Genomic DNA, 26,912 nt, shown 5'->3' on the forward strand with positions numbered 1-26,912 from the left:
GAGCTCTCTGTTGGTGGGGTCTGATCGCTCCCCCATGTTTATTTTTTTAATAATAAATATTGTTGTTCGTGTTTTTAAAAAAACAAACAAACTGTTTCTTTAAAACCCTTCCCTCCCTCCCTCCCTCCCTCCCTCTCTCCCTCCCTCCCCACAGCCAGCCAATTACGGCGATCGGCTGTCATATGCTTCTGCCTATGAGAGCCGATCGCTCTCTTGTCCTCCAGGGGGACAGCCGTGTCACACGGCTGTCCCCAGTGCAGCGCTGCTGCTGATCGCAGTGCTGCATAGTGTAAATAGACGGTGATCACTGCGTCTAACAGGAGACTGAAGGCGGGGCGGAGCTCCATCCCCCAAGCAGGAGATGCGCGCGCAGCCTGCGCACAATCTCCTGCATTAGCTGGCCCCAGGACTTTACGCCAATCTGCGTTAGGCTGTCCTGGGGCTGGGCGTGACGCGGTCGGAAAGAGGTTAATACCCCCGAAATCCCAGGGCAAAATTCGACGACTTTCCAGGTCGTGGATTTTGCTGCCCCGGGGAAGGCAGATCTTTGTGCTGTAGCTCTGGCTCCAGTCGCATCAATCTCCGCCTCTCCCCACCCCTCTCAGTAAAAGAAGACTTAGAGGAGCGGGAAGAGGCGAAGATTGACATGAGTACCTGGAAAGAGCCCTGAATTTTGCCCCAGGGATTCCGGAGGTATTAATTGATCATACTGCTTCACACTTGGCGCTTTTTCATTGCTTTGCTGATCGCTGGAAATCAGCAAAGCGCTGCTGATAATGTATCCCTGTGGATACATTCACACTGCGGCGTTTGTGATTTCAGTCTATCGCAAACGCACTGCATGCAGCGTCTTTGGGGCACTTGCGATGGGATTCTTTTTCTATTGACGGGAATCACAAGCACAAATTGTGCTGAAATTGCAAAATTTTGATGCCAAATCGCGGCCCCGGACCCGAACACGATCGCTGGGAAGCAGCGGGTAAGCGCCCAATGTGAACCAGCCCTAACATGATGCGATTTACCCCCTGTACTTCATTTTCTTTGCCTAATCACCATCTTAGTGTGAAAACATCTGTAAGAAAAGTCAGGACTGTAATGATCGGTGTAACACAGAGAGAGAATCTGATTACCGGTGATCTGCAGTATCACAGGGAATACAGATATACACCAGATTATAGATGGTCTGCAGTATCACCGATAATCAGATATATAAACTAACCTCTGGTCACCTGAGGAGTAAGAGTGTTTGGTGCAAACAGTAATATACAGAGGACTGGGCCTCAGAACAGTAAGGAGTCCAGCACAATTCCTTCTAGACTCTCTCAGGAGGAGTCAGGCTGAGAGAAGGAACGAGAGTGACACTCAAGGGGGAGTGTCACTACCAGGACTGGGAACCGCCTCTAACAGTAAGGTCGGTTCTCGAGGTCAGACAAGCCAGGTCATAACCACACGGACAGATAGAGTGCAGATTCAGAAGGCAGAGGCGGAGTCTAAGGTACAGGCAGGGTTCAGCAACAGGGTATCAGAGATATCAAGGTACAAAATCAGAAGGCAGATGCAGAGTCTAAGAACGAGCCGGGGTTCGGCAACAGAGTATCAGAATAACGAGGTACAGGATCAGAGTTCAGGAGAATAGTCAGGCAGGCAGAAAGCCATAACAGATAATCACAATCAAACAAGTACTTTAAACTATCAACAGAATCTAACTAAGTGTAGGATTACAGCTCCAGCTGGTCCCGGCACACTTTAGGATCTGACTCAGGTCTGAGTGCTACCACAATGTGATCGCAACGCCAGACAACCAGCAACTGAACAGCCAGCAGTATATATATGCAGCTACTCTCCATCACCTCCCCAAGTGCTGGACCAATGAGAGGACTCTGAATTGTCAGCTGACCAGCCTGGTCAGCTGACCTACTTCTGGCTGCCATATAAGTTCTGCCTCTCTGCGCGCATGCGCGTCATTCTAAACCTAGAGGGACTATGGGTCCCAGCCACACCAACACTGTCTTGCCCTGCACCTGCTGCCCCATGCGCGGGGTTGGTCGCCCCACCAGCGGCACTGGCGGCGGCCTCCCCGCGCTGGAACAAAGTATCAGCGGCAGGCTCATGCGCGCTAACCGCCGCGTCAGACGCAGCGGTTTCTCCGCGTTCTGCCATGCCCTTCCCGGAGACAGCCGCCTCACGCTGTACAGAGGCGGCTGTCTTTCCGCGTTTCCTCACAGTACCCCCCCCCCCCTCGAGGAGTGGCCTCCGGACAACTCCTTCCAGGCTTTTCTGGATGTAAAATGTGGAACTCCCTCTTTAACTTATCAGCATGCATGCGGCCCTCAGGTACCCACATTCTTTCCTCAATACCATACCCCTTCCAGTGCACCAGATACTGTACTGAGTTCTGCACTATACGTGAGTCCAAAATTTTCTCCACTTCGTACTCAGGTTGACTGTCCACCATCACAGGAGGAGGAGGAGTGGGACCCACATGGACAGCTGGCTTGAGCAGGGACACGTGAAAGGACCTTACCCCACGCATGCTGGCGGCAAGATCAACGGTGTAAGTAACGTTGTTGATCTTTTTAGCTACCGGGAACGGACCCACAAACCTGGGACCAAGCTTATCTGAGGGTTGTCTCAGGGTCAAGTGACGTGTGGATACCCAAACCAAGTCTCCTGGCTGGAACCTCCACTCCAACGAGCGTCTCTTGTCAGCTTGACCCTTTTGACTCTGAAACGCTTTCTCCAAATTATTTTTCACTATCCACCAAGTGTCTTTGAATGACCTTTGCCAGAGCTCCAGAGCTGGAAACGGAGTGGAGACTACTGGCAAAGGGGAGAACTTGGGCGATCTCCCTGTCACTATCTGGAACGGGGAAAAACCGGAAGACGAACTCTTCAAATATATTCTGAGCGAATTCAGCGAAAGGCAAAAATTTTGCCCAATAATTCTGTGCCTCCGCAACATAACATCTTAAGAACTGCTCCAAAGACTGATTGATCCGTTCAGTCTGCCCATTGGTCTGCGGGTGGTACCCTGACGAAAAAGACAACTTCATGCCCATTTGGTGGCAAAATGCCCTCCAGAATCTAGAGACGAATTGGACTCCCCTATCCGATACAATGTTTTCCGGAATGCCATGCAGCCGGAAAATGTGGACGATGAATAGGTCGGCCAATTCCTGGGCCAAGGGGAGTCCTTTCAAGGGCACGAAATGGGCCATCTTACTGAAGCGGTCGACTACCACCCAAATGACCGACATGCCTTCAGACCTGGGGAGCTCACCCACAAAAATCAATGGACAGGTGGGTCCATGGTTCACACGGGGCGGGCAAAGGCTGTAAGGTACTGACAGGTGCCAGCCGGGAGGGTTTACTTTTCGCACATATTGCACACTCCCTAACAAACTCCTTGCAATCTGCTGATAGGGAAGGCCACCAGGCGCACCTCGCCACAAGATCTTGGGTTCTGGCTGCTCCGGGATGTCCAGCATTCTTGTGTGCATGGAACATCTCTAGGATCTGAAGACGGAAGGGCAGGGGAATGAATGTAACCCCTTCAGGCTTCCCTTCCGGGATGTCCTGCTGAAAGGGACTCAAAGTCTCCTTCCAGTCTTCCCAAGTATTTGTTGCAGCCAGGACCAATTTCTGCGAAACAATAGACTCGGGGACAGAGGGCTGTGTTGTCTCTGGCTCGAAGTACCGGGACAGAGCATCTGCCTTAACATTCTTGCTCCCTGGAGTATACGTAATAATGAACCTGAACCGAGAGAAAAATAAAGACCAACGAGCCTGACGGGGATTCAACCTCTTAGCCCCCTCGATGTATTCCAGGTTCTTGTGATCAGTGTAAACCGTGATCATATGTTCTGCTCCTTCTAACCAATGTCGCCATTCTTCAAAAGCCAACTTAATGGCCAGGAGCTCCCTGTTGCCTATATCGTAGTTTCTCTCCGCTGGGGAGAACCTACGAGAGAAGTAGGCACATGGGTGCATTCGACCCTGCAGACCTGACCGCTGAGACAGCACAGCCCCCACTCCGACCTCTGAAGAGTCTACCTCAACAATGAAAGGGAACGAAGTGTCCACGTGTCTGAGGATGGGTGCAGAGCAAAAGAAATCCTTCAGGGTGGAGAATGCCTGACAGGCTTCAGGTGACCAATGAGTGGTGTCTGCCCCTTTTTTGGTGAGATTGGTAAGGGGTGCAATGACCGTGGAATACCCTTTAATGAACCTTCTGTAGTAATTTGCGAAGCCTAGAAATCGCTGAAGCGACTTCAACCCAACCGGCTGAGGCCATTCCAGAACCGCGGAAACCTTGGCAGGGTCCATGGACAGGCCTGAGGTGGAGATAATGTATCCCAGAAAAGCGACAGTGGTTACCTCGAAGATACATTTCTCCAGCTTGGCGTAAAGTGAGTTCCGCCTCAGTTTATCCAATACAAATTTTACATGGGTCCTATGCTCAGAGAGGTTGTTGGAGAAAATAAGTATATCATCTAGGTATACTAGAACGAATCTCCCCAACACCTCCCTGAAGACCTCATTGATGAGTTCTTGAAAAACGGCTGGGGCATTACATAACCCGAAGGGTATCACCAGGTACTCATAATGCCCATCGGGTGTATAAAGGCCGTTTTCCACTCATCGCCCTTTCTTATTCGTATTAGGTTGTACGCACCCCGCAAGTCTAATTTCGAAAAGACCTTAGCGTTGGTGACCTGAGTGAATAAGTCAGCTATCAGGGGCAGAGGATAGCGATTCTTCACCGTAATTTTATTCAGGCCCCGGTAATCAATGCAAGGCCGCAATCCTCCGTCTTTCTTCTTAACAAAAAAGAAACCTGCCCCAGCAGGCGACCGAGACGGGCGAATGAAACCTTTGGCCAAATTCTTGCGGATGTACTCCTGCATGGCCAATTTTTCGGGCCCAGATAAATTGTACAGATGACCCGGGGGGGGGGGGGGGGGGGGGCATACAACCTGAACGGAGATCAATGGGACATTTGAAAGGGAGATGTGGGGGCAACTTATCAGCGGCTGTGGGACAGAACACGTCAGAATATTCAGAGTACTGTTCTGGTACACCCTCCACCCGAACCCTGGTTTGACCCAACGTCAGGTTCCCTAAACATTGTTGGAAACAGTGGGGTGACCAGGCTGTTAACTGACCAGTGGCCCAATCTATTTGTGGTGAATGAACTAGTACCAACGGCATGCCTAGGATGATAGTGGAGGTGGACATGTGTAATACAAAAAACTGTAGGTGTTCCTCATGCAGTACCCCTATAGTGACCTTCACCTCTGGAGTCTGTGACAGGGGACGATTCCATTGCAGGGGAGAATCATCCACTGCCGTGACTTGAATGGAAGGTTTCACGGGTGTGAGAGGAATACCCAATTTCTGAGCAAATTCATGGTTCATAAAATTAGCCGCTGAACCAGAATCAATAAAAGCCTCAGTGGCTACAGACTTATTCTCCCATGTAATGGTACAAGGGAGAAGCAACCTTTTTTCCTTAAGGGGTGAGAATTGTGTGCCTAGGGTGTCACCCCCCACTACTCCTAGGCAAGCTCGTTTCCCGGCTTGTTGGGGCAATTTCGTACCCTATGCCCCCCTTCAGCACAATACAGACATAGCTGTTCAGTCATTCTCCGTCTTCGCTCCACCTGGGTCAGCTTCGACCTACCGATCTGCATCGGCTCGGGAGGAGGCAAGACCGGAGAAGATGAGACAGAAGAAGATGCAGTAACTAGGGGTGCAGCCGAAGGTGCCGCGTAGGATGTCAACCTAACACGATGACTGCCCCTAGTCTGTCTCTGATGGCGCAGCCTGCGGTCAATTCGGATGGCCGATGAGATGGCCTCATCGACTGTCTTGGGTTCGGGCTGGCTCAACATCAAGTCGGAGACTTCATCCGATAACCCAGACAGAAAGCGGTCTAACAGGGCATAGGTGTCCCACCTGGCCGTAACTGACCACCTTCTAAATTCGGCCGCATAATCTTCGACCGGTCCTTTGCCTTGCCGCAAAAGCTTGAGCTTATGCTCAGAGGTCGCGGCAAGGTCCGGGTCGTCGTAAATTACTGCCATGGCCTTGAAGAATTCCTCCACGGAGGTAAGGGCTGTGTCCTCAGTGGGCAAACTGTACGCCCATGTCAGATCGGTGGCCTGAAAACCTTTCAGGTACAGGCATACGTATGTCAGAGCTAGAAGGGGATCGCACATGATCCACTGATGTCTGGAGGGTTTGTACAGACCCTGATAGGGCATCAATAAGGGTTCTGTGGGTGCCCAGTACTTGATTAATGTTATCCACCGAAGCGGCAAGTACACCCAGACGATCAGTGTTTGCATCCATTTTGTATTTGGTCTGGCGTTCTGTAATGATCGGTGTAACACAGAGAGAGGATCTGATTACCGGTGATCTGCAGTATCACAGGGAATACAGATATATACCGGATTATAGATGATCTGCAGTATCACCGATAATCAGATATATAAACTAACCTCTGGTCACCTGAGGAGTAAGAGTGTTTGGTGCAAACAGTAATATACAGAGGACTGGGCCTCAGAACAGTAAGGAGTCCAGCATAATTCCTTCTAGACTCTTTCGGGAGGAGTCAGGCTGAGAGAAGGAACGAGAGTGACACTCAAGGGGGAGTGTCACTACCAGGACTGGGAACCACCTCTAACAGTAAGGTCGATTCTCGAGGTCGGACAAGCCAGGTCGTAACCACACGGACAGATAGAGTGCAGATTCAGAAGGCAGAGGCGGAGTCTAAGGTACAGGCAGGGTTCGGCAACAGGGTATCAGAGATATCAAGGTACAAAATCAGAAGGCAGATGCAGAGTCTAAGAACGAGCCGGGGTTCGGCAACAGAGTATCAGAATAACGAGGTGCAGGATCAGAGTTCAGGAGAATAGTCAGGCAGGCAGAAAGTCATAACAGATAATCACAATCAAACTAGTACTTTAAACTATCAACAGAATCTAACTAAGTGTAGGATTACAGCTCCAGCTGGTCCCGGCACACTTAAGGATCTGACTCAGGTCTGAGTGCTACCACAATGTGATCGCAACGCCAGACAACCAGCAACTGAACAGCCAGCAGTATATATACACAGCTACTCTCCAGCACCTCCCCAAGTGCTGGACCAATGAGAGGACTCTGAATTGTCAGCTGACCAGCCTGGTCAGCTGACCTACTTCTTGCTGCCATATAAGTTCTGCCTCTCTGCGCGCACGCGCGTCATTCTAAACCTAGAGGGACTATGGGTCCCAGCCACACCAACACTGTCTTGCCCTGCACCTGCTGCCCCATGCGCGGGGTTGGTCGCCAAGCCAGCGGCACTGGCGGCGGCCTTCCCGCGCTGGAACAAAGTATAGGCGGCAGGGTCATGCGCGCTAACCGCCGCGTCAGACGCGGCGGTTTCTCCGCGTTCTGCCATGCCCTTCCCGGAGACAGCCGCCTCACGCTGTACAGAGGTGGCTGTCTTTCCGCGTTTCCTCACAAGGACAAAGCTAACTAAATCAAACCTGGGCCCTAATTCCATTCACCTTTTCTCATACCATATCAATAAAATGCCCTTTCAGCCACCAGCAAGCAAGAAGATACTCAGAATAGTTTTGACAGTACTATTGCACCTACATTTTCATACATTTTCAATTGCAGAGTGCTGAAAAATTATTTTAAACAGAAGATGAAAAAACTTAGGAAAAAAAGTGAATTGCACATTATTATTATTATTTAGTATTTATATAGCGCCAACATCTTCCGCAGCGCTGTGCAGGGTATAAGGTCTTGTAAATTAACTGTCCCTCAGAGGGGCTCACTAGCATAAGGCCCCTTATATGTGAAATGATCACGTGACAATCTTTATGGTGGATATCATTAAGTTATCACTATTGGTCAAAAGGGTGCAAATAATTCTATGTTGATGCAGTATAATGCAGATACTATATGCAAATTTGCAGCTTGAAAATGCACCAATAGGCTCTTGTCAAGCTGTATACATTTGCATACCACATTTGCATAGTCCTGCTGCATCCACTGGGAATTATTGGCATCTCTTTCACCATCCTTAGTTATCGCCAAATTTCTGTCAACTTATCACTGGTTGAATCCACTCAAATAAATTATTTCTTTTCAATGGAAAGAAATATATTCATTTATGAATAGAGTAAGTACTTTAATACAGAAGAAAATAAAGATGGAACAATGGCTTTTTGATTAAAGAATACCTTAGTCCTTAAAATATTCACAGGATGATGATGATATAGTTTAAGAACTAAGGTATCCTTTCATCTAGTAAGATCTGCCATACACTGGTAGAGTTTCTCCCAACATATCCAAAATATAGATCCCTCTGGGATCAACATCTCATCAGGGAAGGATCTATCATTTGCACACACTGTACATGGGACGCCAGGAGATGACAAAAGTAAAGAGTGCACAGGCTGGAGAGATGATTGAGAGCGCTTTGCTGCGCTAAGGCTCTGCATAAGGCCCAGATGGGGGACACGTCACTGGCTGTAGGTACTCCCAAATAGACACCGCTGAACTCAATCCCAATCGGATAGCAAAAAAACCTCCTGTCCGATCAGCAATGTAACTAAATTAATGGCTGTGTGATGAGTTACTTTGATGGGGCTGCAAACTCACACTGAATAATTTACATTGTATCAAAGTGTCATAAAACATTTACAAAAATGTGAGAGGTGTACTCACTTTTGCGAGAATATATATATATATATATATATATATATATACATATATATATATATATATATATATATATATATATATATATATATATATATCTTCCTTAGTATCAACAAACAGAAACATACCGTAAATGAATCCAGCAGAAACTTTAAGAGGAAAATTATTGGTTGCAGTGATGCTAGAGCAATAAATACCAGCACAATGCACTTGATGTCAGGCAACTAAATCGGCTATTATCGAGAAAGCGAACAAAATTACTGACTGCAGCAAAAAAACAGCACATTTGGGATTTAAAGATCCAATGTTCCTGTCCACTCAGCATCATTAACTACCTCTCTTTACATACTAGACATCTTTCCTGCTTCTGGTAGGGTGATCCTAAGGGTTGTTCCTAGCATGAAATAGTCCCATACCATCCCTTGTGAAGTGGTATGGTAAAAACCTAGGTTTTACACAGACCCTGAACCCTGGATGAGCCTGTGGTACCTGCAGAGAAGGTCCATGACACTACTGCCATCCCCCATACAAGAGTTCCACTAAGTTGTGTCTTGCACATTGCAGAATTCAAATACCTATATACAGTAGCAATAAGAATTGGAATTATATGGATCTCTGCACAAATTGGTCATAAAATATGATGTGATCTTCATCTAAGTCAGTCAATAGACAATCACAGTCTGCTTAAACTAATACCACACAAATAAATGTTTCCATGTTTTTATTGAACACACCATGTAAACATTCACAGTGCAGGTGGATAAAGTATGTGAACTCCTAGAATAATGACATCTCCAACAGCTAATTGGAGTGAGGTGTTAGCCAGCTCGAGTCCAATCAATGAGATGAGATTGGAGGTGTTGGTTACAGCTGCCCTGCCTCGCACAAAGGAGCTCTCAAAAGACCTAGGATTAAGAAATCCATATTCCAAATTCCAAAGAGTTCACATACTTTCTATTGCTACTGTAGATGAGAATACTCTGCCTTCTGGTGAGGTAAGGTACCAAGAAACACAGAATGATTGTCAAGGAACACTCTGATGTGATTGCAAACATTAGGGCTTTTTTTCCATTAGCAGTGTTTTGGGTTCCCATTCCAATTGCTTGCAGATCACAAAACCGTAGGTTCTTTAACACTACTGGGAAGGGCTTGGGAACACTTCCATTAGTACAATGTTTTTGAAATGCTTTACAATGAGATTTTTCCAGATTGCAAACGTCGGTCCTGCATTTTACTGTGTGTTTGCGCTGGAAAATCACATAGCAATTTATTTTGTGTCCTGTTGAAAACCACCCGTCGAATTGCATGATTATTGTGGCAGAAATGCAGTAGTGGGAATGAGTGAAAATTGCGATTGCATCACAGGATGAGAGCAAATGCAATCGCAACTCACATTAGACCTTACTGCTCCAGATATCCTCAACTAACAAATCTGGAGAGAAATACTGCATTTCTGTCTTAAATTTTCCAGTTGAACAATGTGATTTTCCAAGATAGAATGTTTCTCCCATAATCCCTGTCTTCCCCACAGCTGTAAACGCCCACACTATGCTGATCAAAGTTATGGAATATTTTTATGGATATTCTAGTGCCAGCATTCAGTTTTCCTCTGATTTCTATGGCTATTTTAGCTCTCCTGCAGACGTCATGGTGATAATGTTTTTGAGCGTACCAACAAGAAGAGTGCTAATGTTTGCAAAGGTCTAAGGTGGTAACATTAAACCTCCTGCCTTCTGACACCATTAAGCTCTGACACCTGTGGAATCAGGACTCTATTGTGCTTTTGCTGGTTTAAACCAGGCTGGAATCTTATGTTTGAAACGTGTTCTTTAGAGTCACATTCTTATAGAGGATTAACCTTTATAGAGGATTTCCATCAGGCCATTAAATATAAACTTGCTATTATTCACATTTCAAGTGGTATTTGTTAGCTGTGAAGCCTTGTGCATGTTTTAAGCATTTACGCTCCTGTTAGATCCGCCCCATCTGCTACAGGTTTGCGGTTTCAGGTTAAACACAGAAGAGGCATCAAGTCCTGTTAAAGGAGTTAACAGCCATACTTCAAGCAAACCTGAACTGAAAAATAAAAGTGAGAATAAACATATACAAGTCATACTTACCTAGTCTGCTCATCAATCTCTTTCTCCCGCATCATGTTTGTCCACTGTAATCGATGGAATTCTCTGTCCTCCATTTTAAAAATGGTAATGATCCCTTAACAGCTTCCTGGTCAGCACTATGTTAACCAATTACATCACTTGAGAGATAGGGAAACATGAACATAACCTTGCACATCAGTTGTCCTTTCAGCTATGACTGACAAGAACTGATATAGTGAAAAGGGGCCATTAAAGGTGTCCACTAACAATACAATTCACCAAACGATCGTTAGTTTCCAATCATTTGTAAGAACAAGAAATAATCATTCGGGACCACTAACGGATATAATCCTCCTAATTGATCTGATTAATTAAATCAATTGGATTTTAGGATTGATCTCGTCAATTTGATTGGACTGGATAGGAGATTTTCTGTCTGTTAGTTCTCCCGGATGATTATTTCCGATCGATCAATTTTGTATTGTTGGAGGCTTCCAGTGTGACGAGTATAACTAGATCTAGTCAGAACTGGAGTGAATCATTGTTAGAAGAAAATGGTGAGGTAAGTATTCATTTGCAGGTACATCATGTGTTTATTTTAAATAATTTTACTCGGTTCAGTTTCACTTCAAGGTGAGTGGCCATACACTTAGCGATTTTTCCCATTGATATCTGATCAATTCAATCTCTCTAATCGAATGTGCTAGAAATCAGTGATGCAGACGGTCTAATCAATTTTCAGTCTATCACTTTTGTCAGAAGATATCGATTGACGGTGAGTCAGGAGGAGTGAAGGCAGATCAATGGCCCATAGTGTTGCACTGCATCGAACATTGTAACACTGCGGTAAGTTCGATTTTTAGTAGATTTCAAGTTGAACTCTATTAAAAATACCTAGTGTGTGGCAGTAATAAATCCCTTTGAGATCTGATTTGATTGACAGGGATCTATCTTATGATCGAACCTGGTAACCAACTATAAGTGCATGGCCACCTTTACAAAATACTAGAAACAACCAGCTGCACTCAAACACTCACAACAAGCTGAAACTCAAGTAATGATGAAAGCAACTTGAATGCACGTTGTATTTGGTTGCCGTAATGAAGAATATTTACTTTCAAAATGGTTTGCATGCAAGAGCATTCTGTCCTAAATCCTTTCACCAGCGTTGAGGTTCCCTCCAAGATGAAAGGGTCCCTTCTCTACCCACACAGTCATCTAGCAAGAAAACATTTTATGCTTTCGAACCCTAGATTCGCTCTGAGGCACTGTCAGATTCTGCGATTCTAGGGAGCACATCCACACTTCCCATTTCAATCATGGGCTCTCAACAGGATGCGCACAGCTTTCTTTGCTTGTGTTTACAAAATACTAATATTGCTTGAAGACACTCTTGTTTGAATCATTGGCAGTTTGGTTGACCAGAAAACCATTACTGAAGGCCCTGAAGCTAGTAGTGACTGAATTTGGATGGGCTGTTTGGCAATCTAGAAAACTGACACAGACCTGAATGGAATTTTTTAAAGGGTTTGCAGTGGTCCAAATGACCACATCAGATGCCCTCTCCAGCCCCCACTGCTACTGCAGGCATAATGACTCTTTTGCCACTTTTACATTCCTATCCATAGGGGTGAGCCTCCAGAGAAAATAAAGGCTCTGATCGGCCACCTCATTGACAACAAAACGACTGATTGCTCTGACTGTTCACCACCATTTGTGAAAATCTAATTAAAAATATGATTTTCATTAAATATCCCCAGAAGTGGTCAGGGACCCTGTAGTAATTTATGTAAACTTGGCATGATGAAATCCTGACAGTTAGGCCAAGGGTTAGATTTTACCTATACAGATATTTGAACAGCAATGGAGGGAGCCCAACAATGACCAAGACAGAGGCCAAGAACCCTCACACTGTTTTCTCTTTCTAAACCCTTCCCCCTTATTGGGTCTTAGCTCAAGGGCTAGAGTTAGAAAACTAGTGTCTCGGCACCTGCCATCATATTGGTTATTTGCAGTACAGTTTGCCATTCTGTGTCAGGATCTTGTATATCGATGGGCCATCATGACTGACTGGTGCCTGATTTACTTTGCTGGATAACTTAATTGATGGCTACATCACTGGGCAACATGAATGACACTGGTTTTACGTCTGTGGATTTTAATAAAATGTATTTTAGAGTCAGGTAAATAAGTGTTTGAGTTTTATTTTTACTAAATTACCTTTTATGTTACTGTTTTGTTTTTTTTACTTTTAAGTGTTTGTGCCAGTAGGTAAGTGTTACTAATGCAGCCCTTGAACTCATTCTGAACAGAGCAGATATCTGTTCACACCTATACTCAGAATTAATCATATGTCTGCCAAGATGATTACCCCACCTCTCTTTTGGGGTACATGGAGGCTGGGGGATGGGAAGTGCATGTTCAATGTCCTTGGTTTCCTTGACACACTTTTCTTTTGATCTTCTCCATGTTTTTCAAGGCTGTACTTTCTTCTTGAACCCTGTGGATTCCACTCTACTGCTCTTATTTCTATAGATTCCTCTCCCCTCCTTAGTGTGTAACCTATACAACCCCAACTCCTTTTCCTTAACTTAATTTCTATTGGTAGTTGGTTGGTGTTTTTCCATAGCTCTTCATTTATAACTTTCTTTGCCATTTAAGATTCATAAGTCTCTGTAGGAACCTTTGTAGGAACCTACAAAGATCAGTCTTTTTGTGGTAATGGGTTGTGTGACCTTCCAAGTTACACTTACGTATAAAAGGACTACATTCACATTAGTATTAAAAATGCAAACTTTTGTTCTTTTTGAGATGTTTTTGTTTCTTCATACTGTGTTTTTTATTCAATTTTTAAATCATGTTCTGCACAACCATCTCTGGAAACAACACTTCCAAACTAGTGAAACAACTCCACTAGTTCTATTTCTTTGTTGCTCATATTCAGTCTTTCTACAGCAGTATTGTTTAGAGGACTTAAGAGCGAATTTGCAGCTGATTTGAATTATATTACATGAATCGTTATGTTTCAACTTTTCCTAAAACCACTAAAGTAAAATTTTGCACAGATCTTTGAAATAAATTCTGCAAATTAAGCTTTGCATCATTTAATCCCCTTTTTTCCTGATTTCATTTTATTGATTCACTCGTTAAAGAACAGAATTGAAATTCACAATCATCATAATTATTGTACGTCCGTTGTCGATTTTATGCAACCTATGAGATACTGAGCCAGTAATTTAGGACATACAGATCATGAAGGTGGTTATATTTTGCCATTTTGCTTAAGGGTGACAAAACCAATGTTGAAAGACTACATAATGCAGCCATTAATGATTTGATTAGATTTGTCAGACCTCCTAAAATGATAAATCTTAATATCAGTCAGATCAGCTTGTCCTTTGGAAAAGTTGCTGAAGTCATTAGCAGCCTAAACTCTCCTTACTCTCCAGGCAAGAACTGCAAAAACTTTCTGACAGGTGTCTATGGCAAGACACCCTTAGTTAGCTCCTGACTGTGTCCATTCATTCAGGAAAAATTAGATTTTCACCTTAGGCCTGACACAATGTCAGGAGACACTGCATGTCCATGTCTTACACGACCATATCACTCAGCCTGAATTACGGTATAATGGTGACAATCAATTATTGTCTAATTATTGTAATACAAAGTTTGTAACTAACCAGAAACTTTGTCACTCGTGGCTAAATACAAGTTAGACTGGCCATAGGTGAGCAGGAGACATCTGATGAGAAGACATGCTCAATTCATTTCAGACTTCTTGGAATTCATTCCTCAGCACTTTGTGACTCATCCCGTGAGAGCAAGGAGTGCCCACATGGGTCTCAGCTAACACATTCTCCCCGTCTTTACCAAAAAAGAACATTTTTCAACAGCTAGAATGGGACAAGTGAAAGATTTATAGGTCTCTTTACAAGTTCACTGGATTAAGGTGTAGTGAGGCAGCTCAAAAGGCTGAACTTGATGTATACCAGGGGCATTGCTAGGATCTGAAGAGGCCCGGGGGAACTTTGGGCACTCCAGCTGGAAAATGGGTGTGGCCGCACACCAGAATGTGGGTGTAGTCGAGGGTGGAGCCAAATTTACATGAACTTAACAGTGGTCTAAGTAGGCCTGCCCAGCAAAATGCCCTCATAGAAGAACCACAGCTCCTTTTTGGGGACATAAAGGCATCACAGTGCCCAGCATGACACCACAGCACCCAGTATGCCCATATAGAGGTACCACAGCACCCAACATACCCCCCAAATGATGCACTACAGCTCCCAGCATGCTTGCCATTGAGGCACCACTGCTGACTCTACCTGGGGGACATCCGGGGCACCCCAGAATAGATCCGGGGCATGTGCCACTGATCTTTGGGGCTAGCAACGCCCCTGGTGTATACATGTCTCTTTTCTCCCTAATTCCTTATAGAGCTGTAAGATCCGCTATAGTGGAATTCTTCCAACCCATCAAACAAGTTGTAATAAGATAAAATAGCATTGCCATTGATGGTTCTGTAGCCATTAGCAGTGGCACAGCAATAGGGGATTCAGAGGTGCACTTGTGACTGCTATGCTGGAGTGGCAGAAGGCCTTCTTGTAGCTTAATCATTGTCATAGCTTTCCTGTAATGTGTCAGCATGATCCTCAAACTCCTGATGACATCTCCACTCTCTGGGTCAGGAGTGTAACTACAAATCATGGGTCCCCCCAACAAAAATTTGCTGGGACCCCAACTGACCCACACAGCCTTGGGGCCTATCTTGCAAGGGTCATGAAATAAGTGAGGACATTGTAATCTTCACACCCATAGCAAGTGTAGGCACAAAAACACCTGATCTTAAGGATGGACCCGCTTATTGGAGGCAGTGAAGTAGTAGTTGGGGCCCCCTTACAGCTCTGGTTCCCCCTGCTCCCCTGTAGTTATGCCCCTGCTCTGGTAACACTACTAAATTGTCATACTAGTCTCCAGTTTCTTGTGTGCCAAATAAGTGTTGTATCTAGTAAATTTGCTATCCCTTTCCATGACATGTAATGGAGAGACAGTTTTCTGATATTATCTGAATGATACCCAGACATGTGAAGCGGGAGAGATTGGGCTTTAGCATACATTACAGTGCTGCTGTTCTGTTGTGAAACTCCAGGCAGCAAGATACTGGTCACTGCCATTGCACAATGTGTGAGCCGGTGGCTCACCTGGTCTCATGGCTGGTCTGGGGGCCATGACCCTCTGTGCCCAATACCACACATACTTAGCTTGTGCATGGTGACCCACCTGTGTGTTGTCCTTAGCTCCACCCATAAGTCTCTCTTACACGTTTTTGCACCCACTGTCCTATCAGCCCACACTAATGCATTCATATTGAAGACCAGAGCTTAGCGCTGTACAGCAAACATAAAAGTTGTACAGTTTGGTTTACAAGTAAGTACAGCTGCCCATTTACTGGCAGGTAAAATATAAATACCACCACTAGTCCTCATATTGTTATTACTAGACTAGTCTGATCAAATGCTGGCTAGGTAGTAACTCTGCTGGGGACACATGTGGCTTTGGGCCTGTTTGCACGAGCCTAAAGTGCCTTATGGTAAATGCGGCCTTGTGGCTTTGAGAGGCTGGAAACAAATTATGGCTAGGCATTTGGAAGGCTGGACACATATTATGGGTGGCTGTGGGGACACTATCGGGATGCACTGGGAAGGCATCCATTGTACACACACACACAGGCACCAACACACGGACACACAGTGCCAGCCCTGAAAATGCAGTCACACAAATATGCGGCAGATGGTAACTCTAGCCTTCCACCTTGCGGTCTGAACAGTGCATATCAGAATCAGAAATCAGAAACGTTTATTTCGCCAAGTACAACAGGGGATGTACCCGGAATTATTTTTGGCTCATACAGGGTCGGTGATGGTACAAACACATACATGCAATTCTACAACACATACAGTCAAGTACAGTATGGAACAAAGTAAGCATTTACCTATAAATACATACAGCACATAACAATAGTGAAGGACGCGTGGGTAAGTCTGGAGTGCTGTGTGAGGGGAGCAGCCTGCCAACTACCGACGGCGCTTGCTCGCTCCACAGCAGCTCCAGATGCCCCGCAGTGTGTCCTGAAAAAAGTGGATAGAGAAAGAGAGACAGAAAGAGAGAGGAGAAGAAGAAAGTGGATAGAGAAACTGAGAGAAGAGATAACTGAAGGGAGAATGAGGAAGAAAAGAGAGAGAACCAAGGCAGGAGGAGAGAGGCAGAGACCTTTAAGGCAGCATGGTGAACCCCCCTGGGTACAGTCCAACAACAGTCTGCTAAGCAAGCAAGCCCTGGCTTGCTGTCCTATCTAAGGTAATCATGACCGTAATCCATGTGCTGGTGGTTGCAGGCAGAGGGGCCCGGTACTCTGGGAGCAGGTCTGATGGAGGAGAACAAGGCCTTCCGGAGCTTGTGGGGATCCAGGGCTGCTGTGTAGGCTGGTCTGAGCTAAGTGGCCTGGTGGATGCTGGCAGAGGGGACTCCAGCGCTGCCCTGTGCTGCCGATCACTGCAGGCTCGGTGGAGGGGAGCAGGACCTGGCTTTAGGCAGACTCAGATCGTCGCCAGGCAGCTACATTGCTCGGCAGCGTCCTGTTGCCCCGGCAGCAGAGTTGAGGCTGCACCCAGGGATCCTGCGAGACACTGTGCCTCATGGCGGAGGCTGGAGGGGCTAGCTCAGGGCGAGAGACAGGCAGCGACGAGGGAACCGGAGCACGGGCGCCCGAACCACTGATCAGCTGTCGGCCCGCAGCCTATGTGAGAGATCAGGCGCACCCGACAAGCAAGCTGGCCGGCAGGCCTGCACAGTGTCGGCTTCCGTGGATGGAGAATGCGGTGGACAAGGGCCTCTCCGCTGGAAGCGCACCTGGATGAAGAGCTGCGCACCGCCGTAATGGATCGTGGTGGCGCTGATGGTCCGGAGTCTGTGGATGGAGGCATCGGCGGCAGATCAGCAGAGCTCCGTGCTTCCTCTGCACTGCACGTGGGCCCCGATCAGCTTGATCCTCTTGCCGGCCTGCAGACTGCGATCCGTGGCTGGTACGGATTGAGACCAGCAGTGACCATGTCCTCCGCCGCCCCCTACCTCAGCAGAAGTGAAACTCAGAGGTGAGTGGAGGAAGAGATTGCTTCAAAAAAGCAAAAAAGGCCGGAGCCCTGTGGCGGTGGCGTCCAAGTTCGGCACCATCTTGAGAATATATCTCAAGATATAATTCAGCTAAAGAAACTAATTGCATCAGGCACACCCACAAAGACAGAAATGTGCTTTCTTCTGCGTCTGATCAGAGTCGAATTTCAAGACTAGATTTTTAGCTGCAGAAGCCTCCTTTCTCACAAAAAGGTAGCATCTAAACACCCTGATTACTAAACTATTAGATGATAATTAGAGTGCCTACCAGTGGGCTTTAAAGAGACTCTGAAGCGAGAATAAATCTCGCTTCAGAGCTCATAGTTAGCAGGGGCATGTGTGCCCCTGCTAAAACGCCGCTATCCCGCAGCTAAACGGGGGTCCCTTCACCCCCAACCCCCCCCTGCAAAATCAACGACCAACTTGGTCGTAAATTTTGCTCTTCCTGGAGGCAGGGCTAACGGCTGCAGCCCTGCCTCTCAGCGCGTCTATCAGACGCGCATCGCCACCTCTCCCCCGCCCCTCTCAGTGAAGGAAGACTGAGAGGGGCAGGGGAGAGGCGGAGGTACGCGTCTGATAGACGCGCGGGAGGCAGGGCTGCGGCGGTTAGCCCTGCCCCAATGTGGAAGCGCTCCCCCACTGCACGGAGGGGATTTGGGGATCAGGGACCCCCATTAAGCCACGGGATAGCGGCGTTTTAGCAGGGGCACACATGCCCCTGCTATCTATGAGGTCTGAAGCGAGATTTATTCTTGCTTCAGACTCTCTTTAAGTTACAAGCTTATTTCCATTTGTGAGTGGAATTCAGGTCTAGCACCATTACACCCGGTGTCAGTCAGGGACTGATGGGTAGGCTGTGATATGTTTTTTTCCAGCATTTGTGAATGTTTGTGTCTTCGAGGTTTTCACAGGGCACAGGAGAGGAAATCTACCTTCACAGTCACTTTCACCCATATCAGTACCATGGACAGAGGGTAGTAGTCACACACAATACTGCGTAGAATATTGCAAGCTAGTAGTTCAGAGCAACCATAACAAAACATTTAATTAGTGAGGTTTTTCACTCAATGGAGGGGTAATGACTTCTTCTAGAGTGGGAGGACAAAGGTGGTGGATTTTATGTTGATAATGCATGGTGGGTGCTTGGTCAACTGATCAGTCATCTGGTGTAAAGTTCATGGTCGATTAATATTGCTTTGTTACATTCTTGTTATCTGTTTCCATATTCGGTAAAACCTAAATAAAAACAGAATAGTATAAGTTAAACGTTGCTGTTTATGGTCAGCGCCAGATTTCTGGAAAGGTCACAAAGGCCCGGGCTTTGGGCAGTTGCAGCCCAATGGGGCACCTGGATGTAAAATAGGGGCTGCTACATATGAAAGAGAAGGCTGCAAATGGGGAGCAACATATGAAAAAGGGAAGATGATGCCAAGGGAGCTACACATGAAATAGAGGGGCTACAGTACATGGATGTTAGTGGCTACACGTGGAATGGGAGGGACACTGCTGCACATGGATGGGGAGCTCCTACATATTTATCCGGGGGAGGATGAGGGAGTATTAGGCCTCGTTCACATCAGGGCCGTTTCTGTGCGCTTTTTACAGCGCACTGCCCTGTGCGATCAGCAAGGTATTTACTTTCCCATGTAACTAAATGTAGCTGGTTCACATCTATGCGCTGCCCTGAGCAGCGTTACAGAAACGTAGGGTTGCATGCATTTCTGTGCGTTGAGCTGGAAAGCGCACATCAATGCAAGTGAATGGGTGCGCTTTTTTAGCGCATAGAAGCGCGTACAAGCGCATAGAAGCGCATGCGTTTTTTACCCCTAATTGGAGAAAAAAATACATTTACATACAAAAACAAAGTTTTATTGACAACTGCTGCTGGTACAACAAGCAAAACGTGCTTTAAAGAAGCGCAGCGCAACGCACAGAAACGCACACTAAAGCGCGCACAAGCGCATGCGTTTTTTACCACGCGCTTTCACACGTTTTTCAGCGCAGCAGATGTGAACGAGGCCTAAATCCGGTCTTGTTTACAGTTGAAGTGTACACATGCATTTCCATGGGGTTATCTATATGGATGATAGAGATAAGCAGCTGCTAAGCAGATATCAACTGTATGGTTCAACGCTATAGCATGCCAAGTCCAGTGGGTGACTGTATGTGAATGAATTGCTTATATTTTTTAGTACCATACCACAACCTCTGGCCTCCTCCAACCACCCACAAATGCCTGATCAGACAGGGCAGCAGCAGTCAGGTGGTGAATCCAATGCTGTCAAACATCCAAGTGATCTGAATCCCAAAACAATTGTCATATTTTTGTGCATACGATGATGGAAGAAAACATCTTTGATTACTTGCATCGGTGTGCCGGCCAAACCTGGATCTTTGTTACTGGACGGATGTGGCTTTTTGCATCTAGGCTGTGCACCCGAACATACACAGTAAGGTATGCCTCTCCAAGAACTTGATATTGTACTTTTTAAAATAAAGACAATTATGAGAATCCCCCTGAGGAGATGGACTAGTCTAAAACCTGTCAGAGCTGTCAGATTTTACCTATCTATTGTACGTGACAGCAACATAAGTAAAAAGTCATGTATAGTACATTGTATTTTGGGACACATGTACATCTCATATACTGTATATATGAATATCTTATATGTATGTATTCTAAATAATAATATTAGTATAATTTTGGGGGATAATGATCTTTTGTTTTCAGCAGGTGAAGCTCTGTTTTCAACAATCTTTCAAACAATATTATGAAGAAGGGAAAACAATATTGAAAGATTCATTCCAATAACTTATATAGTTACATCGTTATTTAGGTTGAAAAAAGACATATGTCCATCGAGTTCAACCAGAGAAAAAAGTACAGCACCAGCCTGCTCCCTCACATATCCCTGTTGATCCAGAGGAAGGCGAAAAACCCTTACAAGGCATGGTCCAATTAGCCCCAAAGGGAAAAAATTCCTTCCTGACTCCAGATGGAAATCAGATAATATCCCTGGATCAACATTCCTGGGCATTACCTAGTATTTGTAGCCATGGATGTCTTTCAACGCAAGGAAAGCACCTAAGCCCCCTTTAAATGCTGGTATAGAATTTGCCATAACTACTTCCTGTGCCAATGCATTCCACATCTTAATCACTCTTACTGTAAAGAACCCTTTCCTAAATAAATGGCTAAAACCTTTTTCCTCCATGCGCAGATCATGTCCTCTAGTCCTTCGAGAAGGCCTAGGGACAAAAAGCTCATCCGCCAAGCTTTTATATTGCCCTCTGATGTATTTATACAGGTTAATTAGATCCCCTCTTAAGGTGGCCACACACGATACAATAAAATGATCCAATTTTAAGTTAATTCGATAAAAACGATCGGATCTCCCGAAAAAATTGAAAGCTTTTTTTTTCATTCAACTGAAAAATCCGATCGGATTTCCCGTTTTCTTCGATTTTAATCGATCCGGAATGCCAGATATTTTTCTTCAACCTTTCTAAAGATTGTATGGTGTGTGTTGGATTGTCAGTTTATTAATACAAATACCCTAGCAATTTTGTCAGAGTTTCCAATCATTTTTATCATAATTGCGGAAAAATTGAACATACGTGTGTGGTACATTGGTCAGATTTTTGAAATGTTACAATCATTTAGAAAAATTGATTGCAATTCTTAAATTGAACAGATATTTAAAAAATTGTATGGTGTGTGGCCACCTTAAGGCATCTTTTCTCTAGACTAAATAAACCCAGTTTATCTAACCTTTCTTGGACCTTCCGTCCCACGTATCAATTTTGTTGCTCGTCTCTGCACCTGCTCTAAAACTGCAAAATCTTTCCTGTAATGTGGTGCCCAGTACTGAATTCCATATTCCAGATGTGGCCTTACTAGAGAGGTAAACAGGGGCTACATTATGCTAGCATCTCGAATTTTTATTTCCTTTTTAATGCATCCCAACATTGTATTAGCTTTAGCTGCAGCGGCTTGGCATTCAATACCTTTCTTGGTAAGTGAGACCTTCCATCCCACATATCAATTTTGTTGCTCGTCTCTGCACCTGCTCTAAAACTGCAATAACTTTCCTGTAATGTGGTGCCCAGTACTGAATTCCATATTCCAGATGTGGCCTTACTAGAGAGGTAAACAGGGGCAACATTAGGCTAGCATCTCGAGTTTTTATTCCCTTTTTAATGCATCCCAAAATTTGATTAGCTTTAGCTGCAGCGGCTTGGCATTCAATACGATTATTTAACTTGTTGTCAATGAGTATTCCTAAGTCCTTCACCAAGTTTGATGTCCCCAACTGTATCCCATTTATTATATAGCCAGGGTATACTTTTACTTAACTCCCTGGAGATTAAATTGTTCTCTGATAAAGACAAGTACCATATTCTACGCACAGTGCATACATGACATTAGACAAGATTGATAATTCCATGATCAGATTGGAAATATTGATCTTTTACCCCAGCACCACTAAATATTGATTTGATGTTAATACTCCTGCAGGAAGATAGGAATCTGAAATTTTTCTGTATACAAAACCCTGCACTGCCTCCATGACATGCAGTATGTAGTTCTTCAACCATTTTTTTTTTAGAAATGCAAAGTAAAACAATTTAAAAAGCAATAAAATAAATTTTGTGCAACATTTCTATGTTGTATGAATGTTCTTAACAAAAAAAAATATACCCTTTAATTACACAGATATAAATAAATTGGTTCATTAAAGGAATACTTAACCACTTCCCAACTGAGGGGTTTTACCCCCTGACCACCAGAGCAATTTTCACCTTTTAGCGCTCCTTCCATTCATTCGTCTATAATTTTATCATTACTTATCGCAATGAAATGAACTATATCTTGTTTTTTTCGCCACCAATTAGGCTTTCTTTAGGTGGGACATTATGCCAAGAATAATTTTATTCTAAATGTGTTTTAATGGGAAAATAGGAAAAAATGTGGGAAAAAATTTATTATTTTTCAGTTTTCGGCCTTTATAGTTTTTAAATAATGCATGCTACTGTAATTAAAACCCATTAAATGTATATGCCTATTTATCCCGGTTATAAAACCGTTTAAATTATGTCCCTATCACAATGTTTGCCGCCAATATTTTAGTTGGAAATAAAGGTGCATTTTTTTCAGTTTTGCGTCCATCCCTAATTACAAGCCCATAGTTTATAAAGTAACAGTGTTATACCCTCTTGACATAAATATTTAAAAAGTTCAGTCCCTAAGGTAACTATTTATGTATTTTTTTTAAATTGTAAATTTTTTATTTTTTTTTTAATTACAAAAAAAAAAATTGGGGAGTGTGGGAGGTAAGGAGTTAATTTTTTGTGTAAAACAAGTTTATTTGTGTGTAAAAAATGGTTAGGGTGTAGTTTTACTATTTGGCCACAAGATGGCAACATTACCAATTTGTTTCATACGACCTGCAAGCGTCCTTCCGGACTCTTGCAGGAAGTAGAAAGAGGCTGGGACTTTGTTATTTTTTCACAATGATCGCGCTGCTCAGCCGAGCGGCAGCAGATCATTGCGGGGCTGAGATCAACGAACGGGAATGGATTTTCCCGTTCATTGATCTCCGGGCGAGCGGGCGGCGGCGTGTTTACTAGCGGCGGGCGGTGTGTTTCCGAGCGGGAGCGCGGACAGCGGCGGGAGTGCGCAGAGTACGGATTTCTCCGTCCCTGGGGGTGAAAGGATGGAAAAAGGGAAGGTCCAAGCAAAAAAAAAAAATGAGTTTCACTTACCTGGGGCTTCTACCAGCCCCATACAGCCATCCTGATCCCTCGTAGTCACTCATTGCTGCTCCAGTCCCCCGCTGGCAGCTTTCTGACCTCGGAGGTCAGGGCCGAATTGCGTAAATTTTTACACATTCCCGCTAGTGCAGGAACATTAACACATACATTTATACGCATTAGTGGTGCAACGTGTACATTTTTGTTCCTGCACTAGCTGGAATGCGTAAAAATGTATGCAATGTGGCCCTGACCTCCGAGGTCAGAAAGCTGCCAGCGGGGGACTGGAGCAGAAGTGAGTGACTACGAGGGCACAGGATGGCTGCATGGAGCTGGTAGAAGCCCCAGGTAAGTGAAACTCATTTTTTTTTTTTTGCTTGGACCTTCCCTTTAAAGAGACACTGAAGCGAAAAAAAATATATGATATAGATAATTGGTTGTGTACTATGAATAATTACTAGAAGATTAGCAGCATAGAAAATATTCTCATATTTTTATTTTCAGGTATACAGTGTTTTTTCTAACATTGCATTATTCTATAATATGTGCAGATTACACAACACTCAGCATTCAAAATGATTCTTTTAGAGCAGTCTGTGAAGTAATGACCTCTCCTCTGGCAGAGAAAAAGTAATTAGTTCACTTACAGTTGAGATAATAAAAGTCAGAAAACAGCCCTCTCCACGACTTTGAAAGTCCTAGAGCTTATGGCTTTTTTGCATAGAGATAACAACTAGAGTTTCTTAATTCTTCCTGAGACTGATATATCTGATCTTAATGTTTTATTTCTTAGCTGTACTACACATACAAATCATAATATCATCATTTTTTTTTCGCTTCAGTGTCTCTTTAAGGCATTTTCTTCACTATATGTTACACTATTAGAAGCATGCTGGGCTTCTTTGTGGGCATTTATTGGTAGTTCGAATGTTCGCTTCAGACACATTTGCTAAATATTTAGGGCTAGGCTTAATCCCATAGCCGGACTGAATGCATATTTCCTTATTACATTCTCTTGACATGCAACAGCGCCTTGAGGAGAGACTGTTTGCTCAGGAAATAAAAGGCAGGCAGCTGTGTGTGCAGCTTCTGATACTTGTATTTGCCAAAAGATTTAGGAAATCTAGACTAATCCTTTCTGCTTTCCAGAGTCATCAACAGCAGTGGTTACATGACAAAATAAACTGCCTCAACAAATAAAACTGCATAGAAAAGACAGACAATGCCTTGAAAAGAGACTGATTTTTTTTTTAGAAAAAAAAACAGCCTGAAATTAAAATACTCTTGCTCTACAAAGCTAACATTATTTGGAATGCATCATGTCAAATGCCTCTTCTTTTTGCTTATTATGTTTGTTTATAACCTGGACTTAGAGGAAGAGTAGTTTTTACTTCGGTTTGTGCTTAATTCAGACACCTAATCACATTCAGGTTAAATGTCCATATTTTTGAAGATAATTTGTAGTGAGAGGAATTTGGAGGTTGCCTGCTATATTTATTTCTGATTAAAACTTAGCATTGCCTTTCAGTCACACTCATCTTTGAGGCCCTTTTCACACTCGGACGTTTTCATTGCGCTGCGTTACCCTTTTTACTGCAGGGTAACGATACAGCAATGAATGTCTATGGGACATTTCATACCTGGAGCGATGCGCTGGAAGTATCGCATCTGACGCAAACGGATCAGCACGTTATGGGTAAACACCCGCGGCAACGTGCGTTGACTGGAAATCATGTAAGTCAATGGTGCCGCAGATATTGTAAACTGATTCGCGTTGCGGTGCGCATGCATGAAAGCATATTTATTCAGTACACTTGCTTGCAATTCGTATTTCGGCCACAGGAAGTGAGCGCTACAGAGCCTCACTTACAGTTTGGCTTTCTGCCAAAAAGAACATTACCGCGCATCACAACTGGGATATCCAAAGCCTGTTTTTAGGGTTGCATTGCGGTGCGGTGCAATCACACCCAAAACGCTGGTTGCTTGTGTGAAACCGCCATTAGAGACCTTTCACACTTTTACCATTGCACTGCGTTTCTGGCACAAATAGTCATTTATATGGTAAGCTGCATACATTGTTCCAAACAATATGTTGGATGCACCACCAGGCCATTTAGAGCGAGAATTGCAGAGCATTATTTGGGGGCAGGGTCGTCCACTTCCAATATTTCAAATGTTGCAATACATGTTCGGAGCATACATGGGAGTGACATGTCATCTTTCGTGTTTCAGGGTATCGAGAGGGTTCTCCTACCCAGGAGAGGGGGTAATCTACAAGCTTTAATAAAAAGGAGGGAAGCCAACTGGATATTTCACATGGGCTCAAGAGCGCCAGCAGGTTTGAATGCTAGATGGTATTTGGCCCTAATTACAGCTTAAAAAATCAACAGATTTGTTGGTGTTTTGATATGCTACTGTTGATATTTATTCTGGTTCTAGTTATTTGTAACATTTACACATTATTTTTGCTTCTAAGACTGCTGTCACTTGTTTTTGTTGTTTTGATATTTTTTATATTTATATTCTTGCAAGCAAGCTCCTGTATATACACAGTTTTGTATATGTATATCGTTATGATATTACTTTTATGGAAGATTAGCTATAGGAAGAGGGTATCCATTGGTCCCTCCCTTTTGGGCGGGTCCGGCTGGCCACCTCCTAGCTTGCACCCTTTTTAAACTGTGTCTTTTTGCTGTGTTGTGTTGCTATGATTAAGGACCATACTAGGTCCGAAACATGTCAGCATTGTGCATGTCTATCTGTATGGGATAAGTCCTGAATAAACTTCTGAGACATTGAAGCGGACTTACTCCTTCCTTCTTCTCGCACAAATACATTGCATCCCGATGCAGAACAAGTGATAGTCCTATGGGGCTATCTCATTGATCGTGGTGCAACGCGGTGGCCTCCATTAATGCTGGGAACACACAATATGTTTTTTGCAGTCAATTCTCCGCACGCTCGATTCTCTTATCTTCTGCTTGTTTTTCTTATCTTTATTCCATTCACTTCTATTAGAAATCGAGCGGAAAACAATCAAGCAGAGAATCGAACATGATGTAATTTATCAATCGAAGGGATCTCCTGGATTCTTCCAGCAAAAACGAAACGTGTGTTCCCAGTATAAGGTAGCACAAGAGGTGCTCTTGAGTTATGTGCGTGGCAGTGGCAGTC

This window comes from Hyperolius riggenbachi, chromosome 6 (genome assembly GCF_040937935.1).
Source record: "Hyperolius riggenbachi isolate aHypRig1 chromosome 6, aHypRig1.pri, whole genome shotgun sequence".
Taxonomy (NCBI): Eukaryota; Metazoa; Chordata; class Amphibia; order Anura; family Hyperoliidae; genus Hyperolius; species Hyperolius riggenbachi.